Genomic DNA, 20,288 nt, shown 5'->3' on the forward strand with positions numbered 1-20,288 from the left:
CCCTGGCGAACGAATAATTGCCGCTTCATCATGTCCCACACGTGTTCACTTGGCGAGAAATCTGGTGATTTTGCTGGGCAGCGCAATTGTACACCACTAAGAGCACGTTGCATACGAGCAGCCGTAAGTGGACGTGCATTGTCCTGCTGAAATCATATGTAACATTCAATTGGAAAAATGACAACAGCACAGGGTAACAACCTTACGTTACTTTATGCTGCATAAACACCATATGTGACCAAGAGTTGTAACTGATGCCACCCTTCCCCCTCCCCCCCCCCCCCCCCCAGTCACTGAAACCTGAGGTGGGATCTGTGTGACGTGGGTCATTGAAATTTGGAATAGGCAGCTCACCAGCTCTATGCGACACACGTGTGCGTCAGTCCCCACTGAAGAATAGAGCGCCATTCCACACTCTGGTCGTCTCAATCACGACATCAGAGTAGCTGTGCGTGGCGGTGTGTTCTTCATCTAAATCTACATGGATACTCCCCCCACGAACCATGGACCTTGCCGTTGGTGGGGAGGCTTGCGTGCCTCAGCGATACAGATGGCCGTACCGTAGGTGCAACCACAACGGAGGGGTATCTGTTGAGAGGTCAGACAAACATGTGGTTCCTGAAGGGGGCAGCAGCCTTTTCAGTAGTTACAGGGGCAACAGTCTGGATGATTGACTGATCTGGCCTTGTAACATTAACCAAAACGGCCTTGCTGTGCTGGTACTGCGAACGGCTGAAAGCAAGGGGAAACTACAGCCGTAATTTTTCCCGAGGCCATGCAGCTTTACTGTATGATTAATTGATGATGGCGTCCTCTTGGGTAAAATATTCCGGAGGTAAAATAGTCCCCCATTCGGATCTCCGGGCGGGGACTACTCAAGAGGACGTCGTTATCAGGAGAAAGAAAACTGGCGTTCTACGGATCAGAGCGTGGAATGTCCCTTAATCGGGCAGGTGGGTTAGAAAATTTAAAAAGGGAAATGGATAGGTTAAAGTTAGATATAGTGGGAATTAGTGAAGTTCGGTGGCAGGAGGAACAAGACTTTTGGTCAGGTGATTACAGGGTTATAGATACAAAATCAAATAGAGGTAATGCAGGAGTAGGTTTAATAATGAATAAAAAAACAGGAGTGCGTGTTAGCTACTACAAACAGCATAGTGAACGCATTATTGTGGCCAAGATAGACACAAAGCCCATGCCTACTACAGTAGTACAAGTTTATATGCCAACTAGCTCTGCAGATGATGAAGAAATTGATGAAATATATGACGAGATAAAAGAAATTATTCAGATAGAGAAGGGAGACGAAAATTTAATAGTCATGGGTGACTGGAATTCGTCAGTAGGAAAAGGGAGAGAAGGAAACATAGTAGGTGAATATGGATTGGGGGGAAGAAATGAAAGAGGAAGCCGTCTGGTAGAATTTTGCACAGAGCATAACTTAATCACAGCTAACACTTAGTTCAAGAATCATAAAAGAGGGTTGTATACCTGGAAGAATCCTGGAGATACTAAAAGGTATCAGATAGATTATATAATGGTAAGACAGAGATTTAGGAACCAGGTTTTAAATTGTAAGACATTTCCAGGGGCAGATATGGATTCTGACCACAATCTCTTGGTTATGAACTGCAGATGGAAACTGAATAAACTGCAAAAAGGTGGGAATTTAAGGAGATGGGACCTGGATAAACTGAAAGAACCAGAGGTTGTAGAGTGTTTCAGGGAGAGCATAAGGTAACAATTGACAGGAATGGGGGAAAGAAATACAGTAGAAGAAGAATGGGTAGCTCTGAGGGATGAAGTAGTGAAAGCAGCAGACGATCAAGTAGGTAAAAAGACGAGGGCTAATAGAAATCCTTGGGTAACAGAAGAAATATTGAATTTAATTGATAAAAGGAGAAAATATAAAAATGCCGTAAATGAAGCAGGCAAAAAGGAATACAAACGTCTCAAAAATGAGATCGACAGGAAGTGCAAAATGGCTAAGCAGGGATGGCTAGAGGACAAATGTAAGGATGTAGAGGCTTGTCTCACTAGGGGTAAGATAGATACTGCCTACAGGAAAATTAAAGAGACCTTTGGAGAGAAAAGAACCACTTGTATGAATATCAAGAGCTCAGATGGCAACCAAGTTCTAAGCAAAGAAGGGAAGGCAGAAAGGTGGAAGGAGTATATAGAGGGTTTATACAAGGGCGATGTACTTGAGGACAATATTATGGAAATGGAAGAGGATGTAGATGAAGATGAAATGGGATATACGATATTGCGTGAAGAGTTTGACAGAGCACTGAAATACCTGAGTCGAAACAAGGCCCCGGGAGTAGACAACATTCCATTAGAACTACTGACGGCCTTGGGAGAGCCAGTCCTGACAAAACTCTACCATCTGGTGAGCAAGATGTATGAGACAGGTGAAATACCCTCAGACATCAAGAAGAATATAATAATTCCAATCCCAAAGAAAGCAGGTGTTGACAGATGTGAAAATTACCGAACTATCAGTTTAATAAGTCACAGCTGCAAAATACTAACGCGAATTCTTTACAGACGAATGGAAAAACTGGTAGAAGCGGACCTCGGCGAAGATCAGTTTGGATTCCGTAGAAATGTTGGAACACGTGAGGCAATACTAACCTTACGACTTATCTTAGAAGAAAGATTAAGAAAAGGCAAACCTACGTTTCTAGCATTTGTAGACTTAGAGAAAGCTTTTGACAATGTTGACTGGAATACTCTCTTTCACATTCTAAAGGTGGCAGGGGTAAAATACAGGGAGCGAAAGGCTATTTACAACTTGTACAGAAAACAGATGGCAGTTATAAGAGTCGAGGGGCATGAAAGGGAAGCAGTGGTTGGGAAAGGAGTGAGACAGGGTTGTAGCCTCTCCCCGATGTTATTCAATCTGTATATTGAGCAAGCAGTAAAGTAAACAAAAGAAAAATTCGGAGTAGGTATTAAAATTCATGGAGAAGAAGTAAAAACTTTGAGGTTCGCCGATGACATTGTAATTCTGTCAGAGACAGCAAAGGACTTGGAAGAGCAGTTGAACGGAATGGACAGTGTCCCGAAAGGAGGATATAAGATGAACATCAACAAAAGCAAAACGAGGATAATGGAATGTAGTCAAATTAAATCGAGCGATGCTGAGGGAATTAGATTAGGAAATGAGACACTTAAAGTAGTAAAGGAGTTTTGCTATTTAGGGAGTAAAATAACTGATGATGGTCGAAGTAGAGAGGATATAAAATGTAGAATGGCAATGGCAAGGAAATCGTTTCTGAAGAAGAGAAATTTGTTAACATCGAGTACAGATTTAAGTGTCAGGAAGTCGTTTCTGAAAGTATTTGTATGGAGTGTAGCCATGTATGGAAGTGAAACATGGACGATAACTAGTATGGACAAGAAGAGAATAGAAGCTTTCGAAATGTGGTGCTACAGAAGAATGCTGAAGATAAGGTGGGTAGATCACATAACTAATGAGGAGGTATTGAACAGGATTGGGGAGAAGAGAAGTTTGTGGCACAACTTGACTAGAAGAATGGATCGGTTGGTAGGACATGTTTTGAGGCATCAAGGGATCACAAATTTAGCATCGGAGGGCAGCGTGGAGGGTAAAAATCGTAGAGGGAGACCAAGAGATGAATACACTAAGCAGATTCAGAAGGATGTAGGTTGCAGTAGGTACTGGGAGATGAAGAAGCTTGCACAGGATAGAGTAGCATGGAGAGCTGCATCAAACCAGTCTCAGGACTGAAGACCACAACAACAACAACAACAACAACTCTGCAATTCACATTTACGTGTCTGGCAGAGGGTTCATCGAACCGCCTTCACAATTCTCTATTACTTCAATCTCGTCTAGCGCGCGGAAAGAACGAACACCTATATACACACATGCTCATAAATTAAGGGTAACTGCAGAATGTGGTACCACACAAAGTGGCACTACACAAAACTGGCGCTAATAGCATATAAACATAGGGAACACACACGACACAGATCTCTAAGTCCACTGTATTGGTGATAAGTTGATAAAACCGCCCCGAAATACATGTGTTACAAAACGCCACTGTTTCCTGTGCATGTACCCTGACATCAATATGGGATATGACCACCATGCACACGTACACAGGCCGCACAACGGGTTGGCATATTCTGGATCATGTGGTCGAGCAGCTGCTGGGATACAGCCTCCCATTCTTGCACCAGTAACTGTCGGAGCTCCCGAAGTGTCCTAGGGGTTTGAAGACGTGCAGCGATGCGTCGACCGAGAGCATCCCAGACGTGCTCGATGGGGTTTAGGTCTGGAGAACAGGCAGGCCACTCCATCCGCCTGATATCTTCTGTTTCAAGGTACTCCTCCACGATGGCAGCTCAGTGGCGCCGTGCGTTATCATCCATCAGGAGGAAGGTGCGACCCACTGCACCCCTGAAAAGGCGGACATACTGGTGCAAAATGACGTCCAGATACACCTGATCTGTTACAGTTCCTCTGTCAAAGACATGCAGGGGTGTACGTGCACCAGTCATAGTCCCACCCCGCACCATCAAAACCACGACCTCCATACATGTCCCTTTGAAGGTCATTAACGGGTTTGTATCTGGTTCCTGGTTCACTCCAGATGAAAACCCGGCGAGAATCACTGTTCAGACTATACCTGGACTCGTCCGTGGTGTTGTACACAGTGGAAGTCGCGTACTGTAACGCCTGGACACGATTCCGGTCTGTTGGAATCGTTGTCATAATCTTGAGATCACATTTTGTGGCACACGGAAGGCCCGTGCTACGACCTGCTGTGTTTGACCAGACTCCAGTCACCCTAGTATTCTACCCCTCATAACGTCATCAATATGTGTTCTTTGAACCATTTTCAACACACAGTCACTATTAGCACGTCCGAAAATGTCTGCACACTTACTCGCTGCACCGTACTTTGACATGCATCAACACACCTCTGCGTATCTGGACTGCTGCCAGCGCCACCAAGAGACAACTGCAGATCAAATGCACCGCATGGTTATACCCCGAGATGATTTAAACCCGTAAACCGCCCACCAGAGCTTTGTTTCACCATCTATCAATCAGCATTATCCTTAATTTATGAGCATGAGTGTACTTTCGTGCGAGTTCTAATTTCCCTTATTTTATTATGGTGATCGTTTCTCCCTATGTAGGTCGGCGGCAAAGAAACATTTTCGCGTTCGGAGGAGAAATCTGGTGATTGGAATTTCGTGAGAAGATGGCTCCGAAACGAAAACCGCTTTTGTTTTAATGATGTCCACCAAAAATCCTGTATTATTTCAGTGACACTCTCCACTATTTCGCGATAATACAAAACGTGCTGTCCGTAATTGATCTTTTTGGATGTAATTCCTCATTCCTATCTGGTACGGATCCCACACGGCGCAGAACTATTCTAAAAGAGGACGGACAAAAGTAGTGTAGGCAGTTTCCTTAGTAGGTCCTTACATTTTGTAAGTGTCCTACAATAAAACGCAGTCTTTGGTTAGCCTTTCCCACAATTTTTTCCCCTTCCAATTTAAGTTGTTCATAAATGTAATTCCGAGTTATTTAGTTGAATTCACGGCCTTTAGATTTGATTTATTTATCATGTAACCGAGATACATTGGATTCCATTTAGCGCTCATGTGGATGACCTCACACGTTTCGTTATTTAGGGTCAGTTGCCAATTTTGGCACCATACAGATACCTTTTGTAAATCGTTTTGCAATTTGTTTCAATCTTCTGATGACTTACTGGTCGATAAGCGACAGCGTCATCTGCAAACAACCTAAGACGGCTGCTCAGATTGTCTCCCAAATCATTTATATTGATAAGGAACAGCAAAGGGCTTGTAACATTGGCTTTTAAGCAGAATTTCGTCACTAGGAAAGAAGGGGCTTTCCTATAGAAATGGTCAAAACTTGCTTCGCTACTGTCAGACATTTTATGTTTTCAGGTAAATGATGAAAATATTTTGTTTTCTGTGTATTGAACTCCTTTCTGAGCTGCTGACAGCTTCACCAGCAAGGGGTAATAAAGATCACTTTTCTCTCCAATATTGTAGGTATGTACATCACAGTTCCTATCAAATTGTGATGGATTATTAATGAAGAATTTTGTTAGTGAATAAATGTACCGAGTCGGCGCAGTTAAAAGGCGTAGCTCCTTGAAGAGGTACACACAGACGTCCGTGGGTGAACAATACATATTATTCCTACTACTCGCTTTTGAGCAATCAATACTTTCTTAAAAGTGACGCGTTCTCCTAGAAAACTATTCCGTGAGACATTGCTGAGTGGAAATATGCAAATATATAAGTAGGCTGAACGTTTGTTGCCAAGATCAGCAATTATGAGAAGAGATAAAGTAGCTAAACGTAGTTTTTTGAGGAACTCAGTAACATGCTTCTTCCATTTCGAGTTTCACCAGTGCGTGCAGCTATTAAATTTGGAGCATTCTACTCTATTTAGTGACTCCCGCTCTTGCCATAAAATCTGGGGTATTCTACTCTATTTACTGACTCCCGCTCATGTGCTATATCAGTTGCTAGTATATTTGCTATACAGAATAGAATGTAGTGAGTTTTTCAAAATTTGGGGAGAGTCCAATTTGAGAGAACCACTTAATAATTCCTGTTGTTTTCTCTCCAGTGGGGTTTATTATGACGCTAGAATCGTCTGGAAAAAGTACCAATTGGAAGAATGGGCCCTCTCTCCAGATCGCCGCAATATTCCCCGACGATGGTGATGTGGGACAGTGCAGAAACGCAATTTGTTGCTGATAATGTGACATCATTGATCAGCTGTCCACGCTCTTTGGTCACCTTAGAAGTCCAAACGCAGCCGTGTGTGTTGTGGTGTTGACTGCAGCCCGCATGTGGAACACTAATTCCCTGCTCGGCTGCTAGTTCCCGACCAATGGTTCGGGATGAGACAGAATTACAGGGTGATTCAAAAAGAATACCACAACTTTAGGAATTTAAAACTCTGCAACGACAAAAGGCAGAACTAAGCCCTATCGGTCGGCGAATTAAGGGAGCTATAAAGTTTCATTTAGTTGTACATTTGTTCGCTTGAGGCGCTGTTGACTAGGCGTCAGCGTCCGTTGATGCTAAGATGGCGACCGCTCAACAGAAAGCTTTTTGTGTTATTGAGTACGGCAGAAGTGAATCGCCGACAGTTGTTCAGCGTGCATTTCGAACGAAGTATGGTGTTAAACCTCCTGATAGGTGGTGTATTAAACGTTGGTATAAACAGTTTACAGAGAATGGGTGTTTGTGCAAAGGGAAAAGATCTGGACGGCCGAGAACGAGTGATGAAAATGTAGCACGCATCCAGCAAGCATTTGTTCGCAGCCCAGGAAAATCGACTCGCAGAGCTAGCAGAGAGCTGCAAATTCCACAATCAACTGTATGGAGAGTCCTACGAAAAAGGTTAGTTATGAAACCTTATCGTCTGAAATTGGTTCAAGCACTGTCTGCAGCTGATAAGATTAAAAGAATCGATTTCTGTGTAACTGGACTACAGTATCTGGAGATGTTAGAGAATTGGCTGTTCCCTCAGCTCGAACAAGAAGCACAACAATTCATATTTCAGCAAGATGGAGCGCCACCACATTGGCACTTATCTGTCCGTAACTACCTGAACGTCAACTACCCGAGGCGATGGATCGGCCGCCAGGCAGCCCGTGACAGAGCACTTCATCACTGGCCTCCAAGAAGCCCTGATCTTACCCCCTGCGATTTTTTCTTATGGGGGTATGTTAAGGATATGGTGTTTCGGCCACCTCTCCCAGCCACCATTGATGATTTGAAACGAGAAATAACAGCAGCTATCCAAACTGTTACGCCTGATATGCTACAAAGAGTGTGGAACGAGTTGGAGTATCGGGTTGATATTGCTCGAGTGTCTGGAGGGGGCCATATTGAACATCTTTGAACTTGTTTTTGAGTGAACAAAAACCTTTTTAAATACTCTTTGTAATGATGTATAACAGAAGGTTATATTATGTTTCTTTCATTAAACACACATTTTTAAAGTTGTGGTATTCTTTTTGAATCACCCTGTACTTCTTCTCGGATGGCAGGCGCAGATGTGATAGGAGTATGAAGTGCGTGGCGATCACCTCTTGTGATGGTCAAACTTGGTCGACCAGAAATTTGACGATGGGTTTATCCTCATATTTCTTCTGTTCTTTAATAAGTGTGAGTGGTTTGAATATTTTCGCCTATATTTTTTCTTAGTTGTTCTTAATATTAAGAGTATATACCAGGGTGACGCTCTATTTTGCATACGATAATGATAATTTTTTCAGTAAAATAACAAATTGCAAAACTGACTTAGACCTTTATTGTACACCCTTAAGATTGTAACTGTGTATTTTTTAAAGTAAAACACCTGCATCCAGAGGGCACTACACGACATTGACGAAACGCGCTCAGGGAATGCAAGGGGGGTTGGTGGGAGCTCTGAATGCCACAATTTTCAACCCTGAACAAAATTTCAGAAACTGCCTTGTAACTGAAGAGATTGTCTAAAGTGTGGTGGTAGGAATTATTTTAAGAAATGATTTTTAACAAAATGGTGGGACTGAACCAAGAGTCAATTCTTAGACAAAAAATTCGTCGTAAAACCATGCATCAAATATCGAAAAAAGTCGTTATCAAACCACACATAAGAAATGGAAATGGAAATATATCGCAAAATTCCTATGTACTAGAGTAGCAAAAATGCCGACTCACAAGTTACAAAAAGCTATGGTGTAATTTCATATACAGGGTGAGTCACCTAACATTACAGCTGGATATATTTCGTAAACCACATCAAATACTGACGAATCGATTCCACAGACCGAACGTGAGGAGAGGAGCTAGTGTAATTGGTTAATACAAACCATAAAAAAAATGCACTGAAGTATGTTTTTTAACACAAACCTACGTTTTTTTAGATGGAACCCCGTTAGTTTTGTTAGCACATCTGAACATATAAACAAATACGTAAGCAGTGCCATTTGTTGCATTGTAAAATGTTAATTACATCCGGAGATATTGTAGCCTAAAGTTGACGCTTGAGTACCATTCCTCCGCTGTTCGATCGTGTGTATCGGAGAGCACCGAATTACTTAGGGATCCAAAGGGAACGGTGATGGACCTTAGGTACAGAAGAGACTGGTACAGCACATTACGTCCACATGCTAACACCTTTTTATTGGTCTTTTTCACTGATGCACATGTACATTACCATGATGGGTGAGGTACACGTTCGACGGGCGTTTCATACGACGTGGAGGACGCATAAATTGGCCAGCCCGTTCTCCTGATCTTACACCTCTGGACTTCTCATGGTAATGTACATGTGCGTCAGTGAAAAAGACCAATAAAAAGGTGTTAGCATGTGGACGTTGTAGTGTTGGCAGGAGAGCCAACACTGGGTTTCTAGAGGAGGCCGAAATGCACGCGTTTAATTACACGCTGACTGGCGTGAGGTCTGGAACAGGACAATATCTTGAGAATTGCAAATAAAGTACATGGCTGATGTAATACTTAACTTTAATCCACAATTGTAGAACATCTCTCGTTACGGTACATGCTTCATAGTATTAATTATCAATTGAATACGGCGCCTTGCTAGGTCGTAGCAAATGACGTAGCTGAAGGCTATGCTAACTATCGTCTCGGCAAATGAGAGCGTATCGGTCAGTGTAGCTTCGCTAGCAAAGTCGGCTGTACAACTGGGGCGAGTGCTAGTAAGTCTCTCTAGACCTGCCGTATGGTGGCGCTCGGTCTGCAATTACTGACAGTGGCGACACGCGGGTCCGGCGTATACTAATGGACCGCGGCCGATTTAAAGGCTACCACCTAGCAAGTGTGGTGTCTGGCGGTGACACCACAGACGTAATGTGCTGTACACTAGCCCCTCTCCTCACGTTCGGTCTGTGGAATCGATTCGTCAGTATTTGTTGTGGTTTACGAAATAAATCCAGCGGTAACGTTAGGTGACTCACCCTGTATATTTCATGAGTTACAGTCCCGTCAACTTGAAAAATGTTGTGTTGCAGAAACAAGCGTTTGAAGTTTCTCTAAGGAATATTTTAAGCCAATAAAATCAGACTACAGAAAATCTCTACCCTGGTCTACCCCCTTAAAGAAGAAAGTACTTCTAAAAGAAAATGGTACAAGTTAGCAGTGGAGTCATAGACACATGTCATAAGGTTTCATAATTACAGAATATGAGTGCAACTACTAAATGGAGAATAAAAGAAAAGCAAAGAAATATAAAAGCGAGTTTCAGCGCTTTTGGGAACTTACAGAAGAATGCTGAGTGACAATTCATTATGTGTCAATTGTAAGGTTTACAGTCACTGTGTAATACCAGAGTTTACTTCTGGCAGTGAAACGTGGAATTTTAGAGGCAAATAACTATTGAAAAACTCATGGTAGAACTGCAGGCAGTGGAGAAACGCATGTTGGCAAGAAAACAAAGAAGAGAACGAACTGGTTAGGAAGAAGTAATTATGACCATAATGAGAATGAAATGGAGGTGTGCGAGAATGACCGGTAGACGGACCTAGGAAGTCGTTTAGTTGCATACCGAGATATAAGAAGGCAGTGAGAAAGTGGTTAGATGAGATTAGAATACTTTCAAAAGCAGCCTGGGTAGCTGTAGGCTGCAAGGGGCAGTGGATATAAAACACAAAGTAGTAGTTCTCAATGAGAATTTAAGAACACCCTGTTTAACGGATTCCAGTCGCCATTACATTTCGTGTCACAAGTGGAGACATGAGACAGTCATTCTTTCAAGGCACCATCTGCAAGCGACTGCGCGGCGTATGTATTGCGGGAAGTATCAGCGAAGTTTGTAGGCGAATCCCTTGTACGCAACCGCTAACCGTTAAAGGATGCGGAGAATTCTAATGGTTATTGATTAATTATTATTATTATTATTATTATTATTATTAATGACGGGGAACGGTAATATAGTGGTAAACTGAGTGACTGAAAACTGAAAGGTCGCGGGATCCAAACCCCAGTCAGACAACGAAATATTTCCGTTTGCCATTACCCTAGCCTCCCACTATTACGAAGATATGCCAGGAACGACATGTGATCCAGATTGTACTTTAATGTAGGTTCCGATTTCTCCAGTAGTATTACTCGATGGGTTAGGGACACTCAATTGGCGATAGTGATGTCCAATCTCAGAGATCTGCACCAGGAAACAGAGCCACACGAAGTTATCATTACTATTATTATTATTATTATTATCATTATTCATATTTCAGTTTTGTTTATCCATGGACACTGTGTTCAGCCACTCAAAATCTACTTTCGCTTTCGAGGAGTAGGAACTTTGCTGATTCTGGGCACAGAGTAAATTTCGCCATCTTGCTAAGCCCTTCGGTCTTGTATTCTACCAAACAGACGCGGATCCGCGGTTGGCGGAGGCTGGGGGAGGGATTGTTATGACTCCATTAACCCCATCCGAGAGCAAAATTTTGGTAAAAGCGTTTGCATTTGGCGGACGAGGGCCATTCGGAAGGAAAAGGTCTTTTTGTTTTGAGGCGTGACTGTGTCTCCCCAACATCATCGCCGATAGCCCACTAACCTTGGTACTCATTCGCTTCAGCTGGGCAATAGCTACGATCCAATATGGTTGATTACTGCTTAGCTGTGCAACTTAACAATGTGTGACAAAACCGACGATACCGCCAAGTGTGTGATGCACAGTGTTACCCGCTTTTTAAACGTGCCAAAAATTCGACCCATCGAAATTTATAGACATAACTGAAGTTGATGTTAATGTATTGAAATATGCGTCAGTTCAGAAGTGGTTTTTCATATTTAATGGCGGACGGAAGAATGTTCACGACGAAGATAGCTCGGGGTGGTCGGTTGGGGAGGGGTGGGGGGAGGGGGGGGGGGACGCCACAGTGGTGACTGACGGCCTCAAAGCATGGACTGAAACAAAAACCCAAGAAGACAGGCGTCTCATAATTAGCGGACTGCAGCGGTCTACCGTAAGACGCTTTAACGACTTTGCTGAGCCATTAAATACAAGCGGCGTTGAATGCTAACCGGTGGATTCAGCCTTCCCCACAATAATCCACATCCACATGCAGCGGTAGTGATACAGGACTTGGTTCAGCAGTTTCAGTGAGAAATGTTTCAACATCCGCCATACAGTCCGGACTTGGCCCCAAGTGATTACAACTTATTTCAGAAATTGAAAGATTTTTTGAGTGGAGAACACTACGCAAGTGATGATGAACTTATAGAATTCGTTACCAGTGGTTCAACAACTTAGCGGCACTGAGTATGCAGAAGGGACAGGATAGCGATACGATAAGAGCCTAACTCTGAATGGCTTCTAAGAAGTTCGGTATGTAAAACACAGTTTAGTTTGATTACATCAAATAAAAATTTATGTAGAAGTAAAGTTATTTACTTTCCAAATGACCCTAGTATACAAAAAATTTCATTCTTCATAGTTAATTTTCGGAAAGCAATACAGAGTAAAATCTACATCTACATCTAAATGGTCACTCTGCAATTCACACTTAAGTGCCTAACAGAGGGTTCATCAAACCATTTTCATACTACTTCTCACACGGGAAAAAGGAACACCTAAATCTTTCCGTTCGAGCTCTGATTTCTCTTATTCTGGTGATCATTTCTTCCTACGTAGGTGGGTGTCAACAAAATATTTACGCATTCGGAAGAAAAAGTTGGTGATTGAAATTTCGTAAATAGATCTCGCCACAAAGAAAACCGCGTTTGTTTCAGTGACTGCCACCCCAACTCGCATATCATATCAGTGACACTCTCACCCCTAATCCGCGATAACAAGAAACGAGCTGCCTTTCTTTGCTCTCTTTCGATGTCCTCCGTCAATCCTACCTGGCAAGGATCCCACACCGCGCAGCAATATTCCAGCAGAGGACGGACAAGTGTAATATAGGCTGTCTCTGTGGTGGGTTTTCGCATCTTCTAAGTTTTCTGCCAACAAAGCGCAGTCTTTGTTTCGCCTTCCTCACAATATTATCTATCTGTTCTTCCCAGTTTAACTTGCTCGTCATTGTAATTCCTAGGTATTTAGTCTAATTGAGAGCCCTTAGATTTGTGCGATATATCGTATACCCAAAATTTATCGGATTTCTTTTAGTACCCATGTGAATGACCTCGCACTTTTCTTTATTTAGTGCCAATTGCCACTTTTCGCACCATACAGAAATTCTCTCTAGATCATTTTGTTATTGAAATTGATCGTCTGATGATTTTACTAGACGGTAAATTACAGCGTCATCTGCAAACAATCTAAGGGGGCTGCTCAGATTGTCATCTAGATCATTTACATGAATCATGAACAGCAGAGGGCCTATGACACCACCTTGCGGAACGCCAAATATGACTTCTGTTCTACTCAATGATTTACCGTCTATCACTACGAACTGTGACCTCTCTGAGAGGAAATCACGAATCCAGTCACACAACTGAGACGATACTCCATACGCACGCAATTCGATCACTAGTCCCTTGTGAGGAACGGTATCAAAAGCCTAGGAATATGGAATCGATCTGAGATCCCTTGTCGACTGCACTCATTACTTCATGGGAATAAAGAGCTAGCTGTGTTGCACAAGAATGATATTTTCTTAATTCGTGTTGGTTATGTATCAATAAGTCATTTTCTTCAAGGTGATTCATAATGTTAGAGTACAGTATATGCTCCAAAATCCTACTGCAAATTGAGGTCAGTGATACGGGCCTGCAATTCAATGGGTTATTCCTATTTCCCTTCTTGAATATTGGTGTGACCTGTGCTACTTTCCAGTCTTTAAGAACAGACCTTTCGTCAAGGGAGCGGTTGTATATGATTACTAAGAAAGGAGCTATTGTGTCCGCATACTCTGAGATGAACCTGATTATTGTACCATCTGGACCGGAAGACTTGGCTTTCTTAAGTGTTTTGAGTAGTTTCGCAACAGCTAAGGTATCTACTTGTAAGTAACTCATGCTAACAGCTGTTCTGGTTTCGAATTCTGGAATATTTACTTCGTCTTCTTTCGCGAAGGAATTACGGAAAACTGTATTTACACTCCTGGAAATGGAAAAAAGAACACACTGACACCGGTGTGTCAGACCCACCATACTTGCTCCGGACACTGCGAGAGGGCTGTACAAGCAATGATCACACGCACGGCACAGCGAACACACCAGGAACCGCGGTGTTGGCCGTCGAATGGCGCTAGCTGCGCAGCATTTGTGCACCGCCGCCGTCAGTGTCAGCCAGTTTGCCGTGGCATACGGAGCTCCATCGCAGTCTTTAACACTGATAGCATGCCGCGACAGCGTGGACGTGAACCGTATGTGCAGTTGACGGACTTTGAGCGAGGGCGTATAGTGGGCATGCGGGAGGCCGGGTGGACGTACCGCCGAATTGCTCAACACGTGGGGCGTGAGGTCTCCACAGTACATCGATGTTGTCGCCAGTGGTCGGCGGAAGGTGCACGTGCCCGTCGACCTGGGACCGGACCGCAGCGACGCACGGATGCACGCCAAGACCGTAGGATCCTACGCAGTGCCGTAGGGGACCGCACCGCCACTTCCCAGCAAATTAGGGACACTGTTGCTCCTGGGGTAGAGCGAGGACCATTCGCAACCGTCTCCATGAAGCTGGGCTACGGTCCCGCACACCGTTAGGCCGTCTTCCGCTCACGCCCCAACATCGTGCAGCCCGCCTCCAGTGGTGTCGCGACAGGTGTGAATGGAGGGACGAATGGAGACGTGTCGTCTTCAGCGATGAGAGTCGCTTCTGCCTTGGTGCCAATGATGGTCGTATGCGTGTTTGGCGCCGTGCAGGTGAGCGCCACAATCAGGACTGCATACGACCGAGGCACACAGGGCCAACACCCGGCATCATGGTGTGGGGAGCGATCTCCTACACTGGCCGTACACCACTGGTGATCGTCGAGGGGACACTGAATAGTGCACGGTACATCCAAACCGTCATCGAACCCATCGTTCTACCATTCCTACACCGGCAAGGGAACTTGCTGTTCCAACAGGACAATGCACGTCCGCATGTATCCCGTGCCACCCAACGTGCTCTAGAAGGTGTAAGTCAACTACCCTGGCCAGCAAGATCTCCGGATCTGTCCCCCATTGGGCATGTTTGGGACTGGATGACGCGGTCTGCACGTCCAGCACGAACGCTGGTCCAAATGAGGCGCCAGGTGGAAATGGCATGGCAAGCCGTTCCACAGGACTACATCCAGCATCTCTACGATCGTCTCCATGGGAGAATAGCAGCCTGCATTGCTGCGAAAGGTGGATATACACTGTACTAGTGCCGACATTGTGCATGCTCTGTTGCCTGTGTCTATGTGCCTGTGGTTCTGTCAGTGTGATCATGTGATGTATCTGACCCCAGGAATGTGTCAATAAAGTTTCCCTTTCCTGGGACAATGAATTCACGGTGTTCTTATTTCAATTTCCAGGAGTGTAGTAACTCCGCTTTAGTGGCACCATCATCGGTAACATTTCCATCGCTATCGCGCAGTGACGGTATTGACTGTTTTTTGCCACTGGTGTATTTTACTTACGACCAGAATATGTTTGGATTTTCTACCATATTTTGAGACAATATTTCATTGAGGAAACTATTGAAAGCATCTCGCATTGACGTCCACATTTAATTTCGAGCTTCCGTGAAACTTAGCCAGTCTTGGTGATTTTGCGTTCAAAGAGTGTATAAAATTACCAGCTACTTTAGCAGCTGCTTGTCCACATGGCAGGACTTTCGTCATGACTGTCAGCGCACAACATTACAGCCAGCTAAAGGCGCACTTTGACAGGTTGACCATACCTGCTGACAACACAAATCTTGACGCGGTTCGAGAGTCCACAGGATCATCCCGCAAACCACAGGAAGTTGAGCAATTCGAGATAGAATGTGAAGGAGTCACCGATCCACTAAGAAAAGAATTACAAAACCAGAGTGTAGGCGGAAACGACTCAAAGATACGTTTACCTTCATTTACAGCCGCGCACAGTCGTATTTTGCACAACTACGTCCATAATGGTAGTGCTAAGAGAACTATTGATAAAGATGAAAGCATGCCGAATGATTTGAAAAGAACGAACAGATTTCATTTGTTTGTTACAGACAAACTATAAAAGATAGAAACACATTGTGCCTGTAACTGGATAGAGGAAGGTTTAAAGTTTTGACACAGCTGCACTGTTGTTTGCTTGTAGCAACATGGAGACTACAGCACAAGATAACATTTTGTTTGTTGGAATTTCGCCGAAGTCAAGCCATTGTTAGAGTGCAATGTGGATTCCGCCGTCAATTCAGCAAGGAGCCGCCTCTCCCAATCAGAAGTATAACTGGTGTAAAAAATTCTTGGAAATTGGTTGCATATGCAAAGCCAAGAGCACTAGTCGTGAAAACGTCGAGCGTATCCGAGATGTGTTCACACAGGCAGACCAGAAACTTCAACTACCTCAGACAACGGTGTGGCGTGTTCTGAAACGACGCCTGCATATCGAGCCTTACAAGCTGGAGTCACTGCAGCAGTTGGGTCCCGGCGAACATAACATAAGGTACGATTTTGCGTTTAACTTATCCGGTATATGACAGACGACACTTTTTCCGAACGACTCTTCTTTTGGAACGAATCGACGTTTCCTCTGTTGGGTAAAGTAAACCACCATAATGTAAGGAATTTGTGGGTCACAAAATTCTGGAGTCGTCGCAAAACTTGAAAGAGAAAGTGAATGTGTTTTGTGCCGTTTCTCTCACAAATTTTATAGACTTTTATGCCGGACGAAACTGTGACAGGAATGTCGTAGCTGGACATGCTGAAAAACTGGTTGTTTCCTCAACTTCACGAAGATTCGAAAGATTTCATTTCTGTGCATGACGCCACCTCGGCACGCTTTCATCTAGAGGTGCGGCGTTATATTAACAGTTTGGAAGAGGTGGACAAGAAGATCTTGTTCATTGATTTTGCCCTTTCATGTCACCATACTAAAACGTCCCCTTAGAATAATTTAAGCATGACTGTGCTGGTAAACCACTTACGTTATTTGTCTTTCAAACAGCTGAGCAAAACTGGATGTACTGAGACAGTTCTCTTTTTACTTATTCTGATTATCGCTAAACTGACACACAGTATTTCTTTAGCGCAACGAAATCTGACTTTCAATAATCCCTACAAAAGAATGGCCTTGACTAACAATAAACTATACCTTTCATACTACTGCAATACAGAGAGCGCCAATACTGCCAGCTAAATAAAAGATTCTAACTACTGAAGGCACTTACTACAGATAGGCATAGATAGCAAATGAAAGATTTTGATAGAGAACAAACAATGTATTTACCTTAATAGTGTTCAAAAGTCATAGTACATATATCTGTCAATTCATGACAACCATCTTTACAAATTTCCTTTTTCTGGCGGACACACGTCCAGATCGTTCGCTCTCAAAACTCTGGTATCTCTCTCTCCAAATCCACCACTGCTGGCAGCTCACCTCCAAGCTCGCAAAGCTACGCGCTGTTCACATCCAACTGCCCAACACTACAATAGCAAATTCCAACAATGCCAACCAGCCACAGACGGCACACAGCACACTCAGTGATTTTCATACAGAGCGCTAAGTGGCGTGCCCGCAGCTCGTGGTCGTGCGGTAGCGTTCTCGCTTCCCACGCCCGGGTTCCCGGGTTCGATTCCCGGCGGGGTCAGGGATTTTCTCTGCCTTGTGATGGCTGGGTGTTGTGTGCTGTCCTTAGGTTAGTTAGGTTTAAGTAGTTCTAAGTTCTAGGGGACTGATGACCATAGACGTTAAGTCCCATAGTGCTCAGAGCCATTTGAACCATTTTTCGCTAAGTGGCGTTACCAACATAAAAACTGTGGCGTTACAAAACATAAAAAACCTAAACAGCCCACTTACAATACATCACATCCTGCGAGTTTTTTATGTTAGGTTACATAAAAGACTGACTCTTTGTCTCACATGTGGGAGATAATTTTCCAAGATCTAAGTAATCGGAACCGTCGAAGCTGTCGATGATGATTCGTGTATGAAATGAAATGGACTACCATTTCGGTGATTCTCGAGGAACACACGGTGCTTATGTTCAGTGTATTGTTTAGTATCTGAGCGAACATAAAACTTTGAACCTTCCTCTGTCCAGTGACATGCCCAATGTGTTTCTGTCATTCATAGTTTGTAATAAACAACTGAAATCTGTCTTTCTTTTTGAGTCACTCAGTATAGTGTGTAAATTTTGATGCTGTTAGAATTGCGAGAATTTTCTGTTATTTTAACTCGTAAATGAAGTGCGTGACGCAAGCACTTCTCACCTTTTTGGACTTACGCTTTTCAAATGTTGGAAGTTGTACTGAGAAGGTGTACTCACTGACGTAAACAAATTATTGTTAATATTAAAATATTTTGTGGTAATTGTTACTATAATCGTATGGATCTGTAGTGTATTCAAAGCAGGAGTGGGGTATGGGGCACAGACAGTAATAAACCGTAGAAGACTCATCTCCGTCGGGTCCCTCCCCTCCCCCCTCCAACCAAAAATCGAACGGTAGCGACGTGCCTGCTCTCAAATTCTCGTTGTCTCACTGTTGTGTCTGAGAAATATTCAGTTCTCTTCTTCTACACTTCGCCATTTTTAAACCTATCCACTGTGATGCTGTGTTTGACAGGTCCCGTTTCAATGGTCAGTATCAGTACAGAAATGCGTTGTATTCCAGATTCATGGGCCGGCCGCATTGGCCGAGCGGTTATAGGCGCTTCAGTCTGGAACTGCGCGACCGCTACGGTCGCAGGCTCGAATCCTGCCTAGGGCATGGATGTGTGTGATGTCCTTAGCTAGTTAGGTTTAAGTAGTTCTATGTTCTAGGAGACTAATGACCTCAGATGTTAAGTCCCATAGTGCTCAGAGCCATTTGAACCTTTTTTTTTTTTTTTTCGAGATTGATGTCACTGAAATGTGCTCAAATTTCTTCACACATCGCATTATAGAAATTTATTATTTTCTCCTTTCCACGTTCTCCTATAGAAGAGTCGGCGATAGAGGGACCGTGGCAGTTCCAGTGGGATGGGATCAGCAGCTTCGTGCGTCCACCTCAACCAATCGTGCAACGCGGTTTTGTAAACGTCTGTACGGCAACGCCTTGCTACTAACGCAGATCTGTAGACAGATACTGTTTCCGCCGGCAGTAGTTTGCGTTTCGTAGCTGGAGGCTAGAAGTAGTACCGCCAGCAGTCAGGGACCTCTCGCTGATTGTACTACGAAGAGCATTGTTACTGAGAGCAGTAAGTTTTAATCAGAACTGCAATACACTTTATTATTCCAGAATGAGATTTCCACTCTGCAGCGGAGTGTGCGCTGCTATGAAACTTCCTGGCAGATTAAAACCGTGTGCCGGACCGAGAGGAAGACTGCACTATAGTTCCTTCTCTAGATTGTCGGACACATGACAAAATGGTTGATATCGAAATAGACGAGAGAGGGATAGAGAAACAATTAAAATCGCTCAAAAGAGGAAAGGCCGCTGGACCTGATGGGATACCTGTTCGATTTTACACAGAGTACGCGAAAGAACCTGCCCCCCTTCTTGAAGCGGTGTACCTTAGGTCTCTAGAAGAGCGTAGCGTTCCAAAGGATTGGAATAGGGCACAGGTCATCCCCGTTTTCAAGAAGGGACGTCGAACAGATGGGCAGAACTATAGACCTATATCTCTAACGTCGACCAGTTGCAGAATTTTGGAACACGTATTATTTTCGAGTATAATGACTTTTCTGGAGACTAGAAATCTACTTTGTAGGAATCAGCATGGGTTTGAAGAAAGACGGTCGTGTGAAACCCAGCTCGCGCTATTCGTCCACGAGACTCAGAGGGCCATAGACACGGGTTCACAGGTAGATGCCGTGTTTCTTGACTTCCGCAAGGCGTTCGATGCAGTTCCCCACAGTCATTTAATGAACAAAGTAAGAGCATATGGACTATCAGACCAATTGTGTGATTGCATTGAAGAGTTCCTAGATAACAGAACGCAGCATGTCATTCTCAATGGAGAGAAGTCTTCCGAAGTAAGAGTGATTTCAGGTGTGCCGCAGGGGGTGTCGTAGGACCGTTGCTATTCACAATATACATAAATGACCTGGTGGATGACATCGGAAGTTCACTGAGGCTTTTTGCAAATGATCCTGTGGTGTATCGAGAGGTTGTAACAACAGAAAATTGTACTGAAAT

The sequence above is a fragment of the Schistocerca americana genome, chromosome 10, assembly GCF_021461395.2.
Source record: "Schistocerca americana isolate TAMUIC-IGC-003095 chromosome 10, iqSchAmer2.1, whole genome shotgun sequence".
Lineage (NCBI taxonomy): Eukaryota > Metazoa > Arthropoda > Insecta > Orthoptera > Acrididae > Schistocerca > Schistocerca americana.